At 35.1% G+C, this 11,930-nt stretch overlaps 1 long non-coding RNA gene across 1 annotated transcript in view; it reads right to left on the bottom strand.

Annotated features, from left to right (window-relative positions):
- Positions 1-4,082: 4,082 nt before the first annotated feature.
- LOC149797109 (uncharacterized) overlaps positions 4,083-11,930 on the bottom strand; it is a 39,576-nt gene continuing 31,728 nt past the window's right edge. Inside the window, exon 4 of the long non-coding RNA XR_016421496.1 lies at positions 4,083-4,222. This is a non-coding gene — a long non-coding RNA (uncharacterized LOC149797109). The remainder of the gene's footprint in view (positions 4,223-11,930) is intronic.

Below are 11,930 nucleotides of genomic sequence, written 5' to 3'. Positions count from 1 at the left end.
ACTAGCTAATCAGCAGAAAAGAATTTATGAGTTACCAGCCTTTGAACTTCGCTGAAATCTGCGGTCGAATCCGGTGCTCGTAAGACCACAGGTGACAATCATCCTCTCATATTTTTCCTATGATGCATCTAACATGCAAAGCTTTCAATCAACCACCGCAATTAAGGGGAAATTGTCCAAGCTAACCATCATGCGAATGAACTGGGTATTGTATTAATGTCATCAGTGAAAAAGCAATCATATTAGTAGTTACCGGGCTAATGAGGTCGTCTGGGCATAGTATTTCAACAAAACTTATTTGTTTGATTTGACTGACTCCAATTTCGTTTTGCACAGCAGGAATTTCAGGGGTCACTTACAACATCATTGTTATAATACGATGACTTTAAAAGAAAACAAGATGAAGAGTTACAGAAGTTTATTCGAAGACAGAGTGGAAAAGGCAATGTTTGGAACAACAACTGGGAGAAAGAAAATAGAGGAAACAAGAAAATAAAATATATGCATGTCAGCATTCAAAAGAGAAACAGGAAAATGATGGACTTTGGAAACTATGTATATATTACGTCAAATGTTGCCCAAACGTAGATATCAGAGCGTTATAAACATGATCTTTTGGCAAAATCCAAAGACGAAATCCTGCATCATAACACTCCCAGCAATAAGCGGCAACCACAAGAATAACAAAAGTAGAAAACACAATTACGCTTGCAGCACCAGTTGGACTCTGAGGACGTAAAGAGTAAATGTGTTAATATAAACTCGTGCACTGTTGGGTTTTTAACCATTTGGAAAGGTCATTTTAACGATGATCAGTGTACCTCAGAAAGGAGATATTACTGAATGATTTTCAAGCGAACCTCTGTTGCACCGAGGAGGAATGATATTCAACAGCTGGTCCTTATCTAAAAAGAAAATTAGGATATTTTCAATAAGCAGTGTAGAAATTTTGTATCGCTGACAGTCTGTCTCCTCAATGTCAGTTTAGCTTTCTAGTATTCATTCTCCTGAAGCAACCGAATTATATCTTTGTCTCTTTATACAGATTTGATAGTCATTTTAGTATTGTAATCTGATTATTACTTCATATGTTGGTCTTTTGCTCGCCTGTATTGTTCTCAAGTTAGAATCTGAGGGTCTTTTGGATATTTTCAGTGATATTACTAACTGGTTTCTTCACTGTCATGCCAAATAGGTAATGCTATTATCGGTCTTGCACAAGCATAAGCTCTCGTTGGATTAGCTGTGGTTATCATGGAACGTGAAACTCGAGTTGGAAAAGTGATTTGTCAGAACAGGCCACAAATAACTAACCAGAATATGGATATAATTACCATTACTGTTCAAATTCACATCAACTATCACCAATGGACCACAATGCCATGGTACGTTACGCACCGTCAAATAAATGTTTCATTGTGGTCGATGTCTACTATGTGTATCGATACACTGGTAAGTAACATTCGATGCATTTTCTCAAGACTCTTATTTCGTTATTTTGTTACCATATTTTGTTTTTCACCATACTGACATCAGAACTTAGTGATTTAAAACAATGCACAGATCCACCAAACTCTGCCACCAGTGTCCTTTTATGAACAAATAGAGGACCGGCCACTTAAAACACTGTCAAAGTCATTCATGACATTCATTTTTCTTTTTTTTAAATGACTTTTTAACAGACACTACTCTCTGCAAAGAATGATATGAGATATATAAACGTTTAACTCTTCCTTATTCTTGGAACCCCTAGATCCGGAAACAAACATAATTGTCCTCTAGAACTATATCAAAATGTGGGAAATAATTTTATCAAGTTTTATGTGTGATTCTGCTAGATGATACAGATACAGGAGAAAAATGTATGATGGATATACTCATCTATAAACATATGTACAAACAGTCAACAGATGGATGGACAAATGTTTTCAAAAGACAATCATTGATGTCTCAAGTAATAATTATTACTAAAGTTAAATAAGAATTATTCATTTATTTCAGTAAAGTGTTCAGTCATTCTGTGATATTATCCCATTCTTGTTCAACAAAAAATACCTGACATCTCAAAATGTTATGCCACAATACAAGGGAGCTCTACTGACCTTAGAACGTTATTAAAATGTACATAACGAGTAAATGTGTTCACGCTACAGATTGTATTATTAGTTGTGGATTACGTTCAGCCTGTTTGTTCCTTGTTTTTCGTACTTTTGTTTCGTTTATATAAACAGTTGTACTTAAAGGATGAAAACCTGATAAGAAACCTCCACCAGTTTGGTTCAAGGATTAGTTTTGCCTGTCATTTTAAGTCGTGTTAGTATGACAATAATCAAGACCTTCGACGACTGAGTCCTGAAGAAACCTTAGGAATGTGTTTCGGCACCATTATGGCGGCCAGCTGCTGGTATTTGATAATGTGGCACCAGTTTCATTAAACATTTCAAAATGTCTTCATCAATTGAGGTTTTAGAACATATTTTGTATTGCTTAGTAAGCAACAATTATTTTTTTCACGGAATATTCAGAATGCATCAGAACTTAAAATACAGATATAAACCATGGAAATTTCCATTAACGAGTCCTACCAAACCTCTGCGCAAATTTTAACAATTTTATAACATTTGATGGATTCTTCCATTCTTATTTGAAAAGCAGAAAGGATTTCGTGTGTTAAAATGCAAACTTAAATGAAAGATTTTTAATCATTTTAATTATTTGTAACTTTTTGAAAATATTACTAATATTGTTTGAGGTACTATGAAATAAGATTACGTAAAATCTAAATTTGAGGAAACATTTTGGGAATATAATATACCTGGGACCAAGACTTTGCACCTGGGATTCCAGTTATCAGTCCTCGCGTCAAACCGTCAGAGCATATATCGTAAAAAGAGCAAACCTCGTAGCTATGGTTGCAATAATCAGAGTTCTCTTCAAAGTGCGTGCGCATACATCGTAGAAAGAGCAATCCTCGAGCGAGCCCATTGATCACAAATAAGCTTACAAAACAGTGAGAAACGTAAGTCAGGGACCCCTTCAATGGTGGACTCTTCCAAACAAGATTTAGCAATATAGCATTGTTTCTGCCCCTACGTATTACAATTGGATAGCTGAACATAACAGTAGGCGTTATGTTGTCGATCACCTTAAAGAAAAATTAAAACATTATTTTTTTTAAGTGATGTCAATCTTTAAAGGGATTGTCATTACATAACAAATTGTGCTAGAAAAAGTTTGACAATAACTGTGAATTTTACTTTACGTTATTAGAAATTACTTTGCTGATGTACCTTGCCATGATAATAATTTGTCCGTTTAACTTTGTTAGATAACGATCATACGCTGCCAATAAAGTATACATTATATTGTCCATTTAGCTTAAAGAACTAACGTATATTGAATGAAATAGCTTTTCATTTAATTCCGATTTCAAAATGATCAAAAGGATGAATAAGAGACCTCACCAACCTCTATGAGAGGAAATCGTGCATAAATATATAACAAACATATAACAAGCAGATAAAAATGAAATGCAGACCTAAGAATCTGACTTTATCACGGTAATACATGATCGAAATTATTTTCATAACGTTTAATTCTCCACTGAAAATAGTGTATATACTACCGATTCGCGTTGACCTTAGCATTTGTCGCTACCCACTCGAGGCAAAACAGTATGTTTCTATATCATGAATTCATATCATATAGACCGAGAGTAGCTAAAAAAAATAAGCTACAGAAACAACTAGTGTTTTTTTTTTCATTTCATCCAAATCACACTAAATGGTGGTAGTACCTTCAAATTATAATAAGATCCATTATACATATATCTAGGTTGTTCATTAGTGCAAAGGCGGACGCACGGACAGATGCAAAGAGGTAATCTTACACGATTATGTCGGTTGCACCGGTTTTAAGTCTTCATTTTTGCGACATCTGATGTCCTAAAAAATTGACATTGTGCCGGCTGTGTTAGCACTGTTTCCTTAATTTAGAAATAGTATATTGTGATGGAAAGAGAGAAATAAAGACCGACAAAAAATTTGTCTGATACATTAAAAAATATGTTTCCTTTCAAACGTACTTTGAACAATTATTTATTGGAGCGAATCCTTCAACCAAATAAAAAACCAATTTGTTTAAACACCGTTCTAAAATCAGTTTCAAGACATCCGATTACTTTATAGCTTCTCTTGACTTCCAAACGGTTACGGAAGCTACCCTGCAACGACAGATAAAAACAAGTTAGTCGTGGTGGTGGTTATGATAATTGTGTTGTGGTAATACATTCATATATATATATATATATATATATATATATATATATATATATATATATATATATATATATATATATATATATATATATTTCTATTTTATATATTATCAAAATTAATTGAAAAAAAATAGAGAAAAGGTTTAGAACTCGAATTTTATGATGTTAATAACTGAAGCATCCGAACCCTCGCTATCAGCTTGTATAGGCGTTTGTTCCCCTTTTCTCATCTTTCTGTGATTGCATCGCCCATATGAACACAATCAGTATATTCCAATACGCATGTAAGCGCAGGTTCAAATAAACTGTCATTACCTTTCAGAAAAATACGCTGACATCATATCTAGTGTACGGAAGTAAGACATTCCTCATTATCCTAAGTCAGATTTTAAAACGAGCTAAGCTTCTATTTCGTATCAAAGAAAACAGTGGTTAAAAAGCTCGTTTTCTTCAAAATGAATTGAAGAATATTGCATCGAATGTAAACAGTCAAACAGAGATGAGTGCTAGTAAAGACAATGAAAAAAATGTTGATATTGAGTAATTGAAGCAAAATTCAAAAAAATTACCAACTGTAATGTAATAATGATTACAAAGTTCACATACCAGACTAGACTGCTCCGGTGGCCGAGTGGTTAGAGCGTCTGGCTCGGATGCGGTATGTCGCGGGTTCGCACCCCGGCCAATTCATACGAAAGACTTATAAAAATGGCATTAGCAGCTGCCTCGGTTGGCACTCAGGATTAAGAGGTTACTGTTAGGCGAAGTGGTTCAGGGTGGTCTGATGTCAGGGTTATGTGACTGAGTGGGACATGTTACTACATGTCAAGGGCATGATGTTCCAGTGCTAGTCATCACTATAAACTGTCTCAGAAGACATAGTAGCGATATTACTGAAACCTTTACAAAGCTTCGTTAAAAAATCCAAAACACACACACATAACCAGCTACAAAGCTAAATTATTATGATTTAATAACTTGAGATCTATACCGACATCCACTGAAAGGGATACAAATCTGTCGGATTTTGAAAGATTGTTCTTTCGTCAAATTAGAAGCACCACTTTAAAAGATATTATCCGTATTTGCAACATTCTCTTCCGATTAAAATGTAGATATTTTTTCATGGTGACTTAATATCATATAACGTCGTCGGAAATTATTGGCCGGTTATAAAGAAGAGCTATAAACAGATTACATATCAGCATTCCAAATGAAGACAGAAACTAAATAGGTGTTAACTGCATGCCTGCAACGTATGTGTATCTGATTTTTAAAAAAAAATACTGGAGAAATATCATTAGTAGGATATTTCGATTTAAATATTTTGATTTATTTTTAAGTACGTCAAAAAAAACGGGAAAGCCATTTGGTAGATTAGCCAATAAACAATGGCTAAACAATAAACTTAAGTATCCACAGTATTAAAACTTTGCAAAAATCAGATGCAGTTAGTAAATATTTGCACATCTACGAACCGATGATCAGATGCGAAAACATATGACGGAAAATAACTTAAAAGATATTAAGACACGTAGAGAAAACATTATATACACAATTAACACACAGAACATAAACAAAAACAATGTAAGAATTGAAGAGTTGCGAAAGGAGATTCAGATGCTCAAAATGTATTTAGCAGAGATTAAATAGTATATCCAGTGCTTAGCAAGCATTACAAACTGCTACAAAGAAACATGGAGAAACACCAAGCATACACTATTGACAAAAGGATGAACAAAAAGATATTTGCTGTAGAGACGGGCATAGAGAAAATTAAATTATCTGTGGACAATTACAATATTATACAATCTCAACTTCAATAATTACATAAAGAATTAAAGGAAGGACAGGAATATAATGATAAGAGGATTAAACGGTTAGTTAATGACGTTAAAGCTGCTACGATATGGTTTGCAAACAGACTGACTGCTAAGGCTGATACGTTGTCCTAGTTACAAAGAGAAAGGTTTAGCAAAAGCAAAATAAGTGTAAGCGAAAGTGTAATCAGCTCTATGAGACCAAACAACGACGTATCTAGTACTGACTAAATCGGCGAATATCACTGCTAAAAGTTAACTTAACACTGGAATAGAAACAGCCAGAGAGCGCAGCGAACACGTTCAAACATAGACATATACAGATCAAGAACGTATAAATAATATAGGTGGGTGGGATGCAACTAAATATTGATGAGATAGACTGAAAAATATATGATTTCGAAAGCAGATCACGAAATACATCTTACAATCAATACTAGTGCCTCAACATTCAACAATAAGCAAACAATCGTTATAGTTAAATAGAAAAAGAAGGAAACATATCAGCATTTAAAACTGAATTAAAGACTGTATTAAAGACAAAATTGATATTGAGTGTTTTGCAGTATATACTGTGGTTCATGAGCAAAATATATTTCACAAGGATTGGAACAAAAACAACCTGGAAGTATATTGTTGTATAATTCTCGCACGGGATCAGATCCATGCGGATAGCCAGACTCTCTTCGAGTGCTTGTATAACGCTAAACCAAATTGCAATCTTTTAAGGCCGAAAGTACAAGCGTTCATTACTATTTATAGAATCGCGTATGCTCCACGACGCTGGTGCTTAATACATATTACATTTAATAAATGATTTTCAGCAATATGTCATTAAAGTGAAAATGTTAGGTTTTTTACATCTTTGTAAACGTAAGGATGCTAATTATTTTATGAATATTGAATTGTAAATTGGGTTAGAGATAAACAATTAACGTATCGAATATCATATAAAGTTTATTAAAGATCGTTACTAAATTCCGTTTTTACAGCTAATTACATTGCTAAAAACCACATATATATTACCTGAAAGGAGAAGACATAATTTATCATTGCTTATCGAGAAAATCGTCACAAAAACAGCATCTTCACCGTGCTTTTTAAATCAGGTACCAGTATTGAAATGTATTGTCATTATATATTGAAAATCGAAGCAAAAGCAGCAATTATGATTGGCCGAGCAATCGATATTGTTTAAATATATGAGGTAATAGATTTTTGTTTAATTTATATGATTCAGATGAAAAACGAAAGAAGAGTATGACATGAAACTTGACTTTGAAGACGTACCCAAAACAACGAATGAACTGAAGCATACAAAGCAACGTCATTCGATTACCAGAAATAACGATTAAGAGAACATTATTTTGTTACCCAGAATTTAAATAATTTCGATTAAAAATGTTCCTGTTTATTTTATTCTACTCGTTCAGATAATGGTCACAGAATGAGGCAAGAAATAACTTAGTTTCGCATTAGAACTATTTGATCATTTTCGTCTTACATGCGTACAATGTTATCAGTGGTGGATAATTGTTTTTCTAGGTAAGCGACTGAACAATAATATTTCTCATCATAGATCGCTAAAAGTACGGTATGGACGGGTATTTTACCCTTACTTATACTCACTCTATTGTAGTTTTAAGGCAAGTTTCTTTTTCTAACTGACACACTGGTCTTTTAGAGCTTCTCAAGGAGTGTATGTTCTCCATTTTGGATCTACAGCCATAGGGGTAGGTGTTACATTTGTATTTCATTTGATATGTGAAGCATATTCAGTTTTTATTGTCGTTGCGTGAAATTATTCCTTTACTACTACGCCGATTTGAAAGGTTGTGAACTTTTGAATTGTTACAAGCTGCTATTAAGAGTTTAATTTAGTAGCATGTATCTATCGATTTTAATTCCGTACCTGTTATTAGTTTGGTTTTCTTGTAGCTGTCTGTGCGTATGTGTGTGCGGGTATATCAGGCTGTCTGTCTGACCGTCTGTATATATGTATGGGCGTGGAAGATGAATTAATGGTGCATGGTGGATCCATGAAGGGTGTGTGGGGCCAATACAAGTGTGGATCAACCCAAGAATTCGGAAGAACTGTGTGGTTTGTCAGTGGACACGTTTGCACGTTTTATAGAAATATTTAAGAATCATACGGCTGTACATATGATTTGAGTCACGAGTCTTATGTTGTTTCAACTGAGAATATTTGAGTAATTTTCATTACATGAGATACGTGATTCTCACTTTCATTACGTGAGATTATATGAATCTTACCGTTATTCATGAGAATATATGAATCACATTTTTTGGTTTCCTATTTGTGAATGTTTGTGTAAAGTGATTGAATGAGTTGTCTGTTCGAGCGTGAAACAATCACTGTATTTGTAGAGTATTTATTTGTATTAATTCATTTCATAAACTTCCATCTTTCATCACATTGTGTTATGTTGTCCTTTGATCTAACCATCCAGTCAGTTATTTCATGCTACAGAGGAATCCAAACAAACTAAATGAAATGATTTTTTCTCAGATGTTATAGATAATATACGAGAATGTTTTGTTACCATTGTGTTTGAGGAAATAAGTATCTCGTGATTAAGCAAGCAAAGAGAAACAAGTTCGAGGGCAAGTTCTGAAATGTAACTAAGTCAATCGGTGACAATGGCAACGTATCGAAAATATGCAAGTCCTAGCAGGAAAATATCATGGGGCGTTAAAAACCTTAATCCAGCACATCATAAGGTAGCCTAAAACCTACACAAATGACTCACGTGGTAATACCAAGGTTAGACTTATTGTCCTACTCGTATCTGGTAGTTTATTATCTCGTTCTATGCAAAGGTTGAAAGAGCAAGTTCAGGAAGAATACATATTAGAGAAATACTCATTTGTAATGGTAGTGATGATATTTACAAGTTACATGATTACATCTATTTCATGGATTTGAAGCTGTATAGTTACTAACATCTGTAAGGACAAAAATACAGAAACACTAAGTAATTTAAGATCAGGAGCGGTTAATGCAGACAACACTGTTACAGAACCGTCCAGCTTTTAGTATATGGAAAGCAATTTAAAATGCCACCTGATTACAAATACTAGCATAACACTGAAAGTTGTATCCATCTGTTTTTCCTCGTGATATCAGATTTACAATTACGTTTCAAAGAGTATCTGAAGTGATTAATGATACTGACCAGCATCATGAATTGGATACTCATTTACTACAGTACGATACCGTTTATATTTATACTATGAAAAGGTCTGTTAACTAAAAGCACATAAATAGAATGGCTTTATTTTATGATTATGACACAAATAAGAGTATTGACGTATGAGCTAATACGACTATAACAAACATTAAACTTGATTCCCTAAGAATTAGTTTTGAAGGAGTATCCAACCTACGTAAGAATACCGCTGAGAAACCGATTCCGAAAAGTATTTAACTTCAACAATATAAACAATAATGGTAATTGTTTAAAAAAAAACCTATAAATACATTTTATTTACGGTAGTACAAACTAACGAAATATTTATTGAACGATGAGCAAACCATGCAGAATTTACAATGTACATTCCATAACAATAGTCTACAGCGAAAATGCTTTCGAAATAAACGAACTTTACTAATTCTGGGTCACTGAGAACGACAATGATGCTTAAAATTGTTGATCGGCTCTCGTTTTAACGATGTGATACTGGGTCAGTAGATACGACCCTTGACCCGTGAACGGCGGAGGATAACTGAGTTATAAAGGGAAATTATCTCAATTTAAACCAGAAATGACTAAAGTACATCTTTGACTGGATCTATGAATAAAGGGTTTGGACAGTACTCGCGTTTTAGTCTAAACAATGAATGACACAATCTGAAGTTGGCATTGCGTCATACACGATATGAATTACATCATGCTATTCCTAGAAATCATGGATGAGGCATTCATAGCTAAGATTACATCACTCTGCTGAACAAATTGCCCTATATCACCTCTAGAAATCACAGTTTAGTGCTCATTATTTGTCAGTGTTTGATTTTGCAAAGGGACACATTTCTGTTTAGCCAAAGTGAGCAGAGATGGCTCGTACTTGTATGAACAAGGCAGATAACTTCTGCTATGTTTATGATGAAGTGGCGTTTGCATGACAAAAGCGCAGCATAAACACTATTGTTAAGAAAGATTATCACTTTTAATTTGGCTTGAAAATTGGAGATCAGGACAAGAGGTGGTCCACACACATATGCTGCAACACGTGTGCAACAAATCTTCGATAGTGATTGAACATGAAAAGGATATCTATGCATTTTCATGTGCAAATAATTTGGGGAGAGCCATCAGATCATATCAGCAATTGTTACTTATGCATGATGCCTCCAGTTGCTAAAGGTGTGTCAAAGAAGATAAAGTGGATTGAGAATTATCCCAACATTTCATCGGTTATACGCCCAGTACCCCACCGAGAAGGACTGCCGATTCCTGATGCACCAGAATCATTCTCACTTGAATCAGACGAGGAAGAGGAAGAAGATGAAACTTCTAGTCCTGAACCATCACTGTCACATAACCCATATTTTCTTCCATCCTCCCCTCCTCTGAACCACACCTCATAACACCAGGTGAACTAAATGACCTTGTCAGGGATTTTAACTATCCAAGAGTAAGGGAGAGCTGTTGGGCTCCAGACTTCAGCAGTGTAATCTCCTGGCAGATAATGTTAGGGTTTCCATGTTCCGTGACCGTCACATGGATCTTGTCCCATTCTACATGGAAGGTGACCTTGTAGCCAACAACAACATCTAGGGTATGATGGCAGCCCTCAACATCGTTCATGATCCAGGTGAGTGGAGACTGTTCGATCATTCATCGAAGACGAGACTTAAATCTGTTTTGCTGCATAATGGCAATGTGTTGCATCAATTTCAGCTGGGCATTTTGTTCATATTAAGGAAATCTATGAATACATTTAAAAAAAACCTTTGAGGTGCATAAGCTATTATCAACATCAGTGGCACCTTTGTAGCGATTTGAAGGTTCTGTTCTCATGTTTAGTCAGCAGAATGGATACACAATGTACTGCTGTTTTCTCTGCGAATGGGATAGTCGTGCCAGAGATTCACTATATCAACATAGATATGCCACGCCGACAGTCATGTGAGCCTGGGAGGAAAGGTGTTCAGCATCCACCACTTGTTGAATCAAGGAAAATCTGTGTCACCGCCCTTGCACATCAAACTGTGTGTGATGAAGAACTTTGTCAATGACATGGACAAAACACAAGCAGCTCAGTGGAAAATTTCCAAGGTTAAGTGAAGTTAAGATGAAGATAGGTGTCTTTGTTGGTCCTCAGATCCGTGAACTTCTTCGAGATGATGTATTTGACCGTGCACCGAGTGGCAAGGAAAAGGCTTCATGGAAAGCCTTCCAGTTAGTGACATGACATTTTCTCAGAAACAACAAGGCAGACAGCTACAGGGAGTTGGTACAAAACCTCATGGCATACAAAAGCCTTTTTACAACATGTCACTAAAGATACATTTTGTACACTCTCACCTAGATCGTTTGCACTGAACTGCAGAGCAGTGAATGAAGAGCACCGCGAGTGATTTCACCAGGACATTGCAACAATGGAGAAACTCTGTCGGGGAAAATGGAGCCCATCAGTGCTTGCAGACTACTGCGGGAGAGTGACAAGATATGCACCTTTTAATAAATACAAGAGATAACCCAAGAAGCGCCCAGTCGACACTGAATAAGGACTAAACTATGTACTTGTATATAAATAATAGTATTTCGCCTTTTGTGGCATAACAAATTTTAATTATATAACCGTTT

The sequence above is a fragment of the Sinohyriopsis cumingii genome, chromosome 6, assembly GCF_028554795.1.
Source record: "Sinohyriopsis cumingii isolate HCF-2022 chromosome 6, ASM2855479v2, whole genome shotgun sequence".
Taxonomy (NCBI): domain Eukaryota; kingdom Metazoa; phylum Mollusca; class Bivalvia; order Unionida; family Unionidae; genus Sinohyriopsis; species Sinohyriopsis cumingii.
This window is presented reverse-complemented; position numbering and strand designations above follow the sequence as displayed.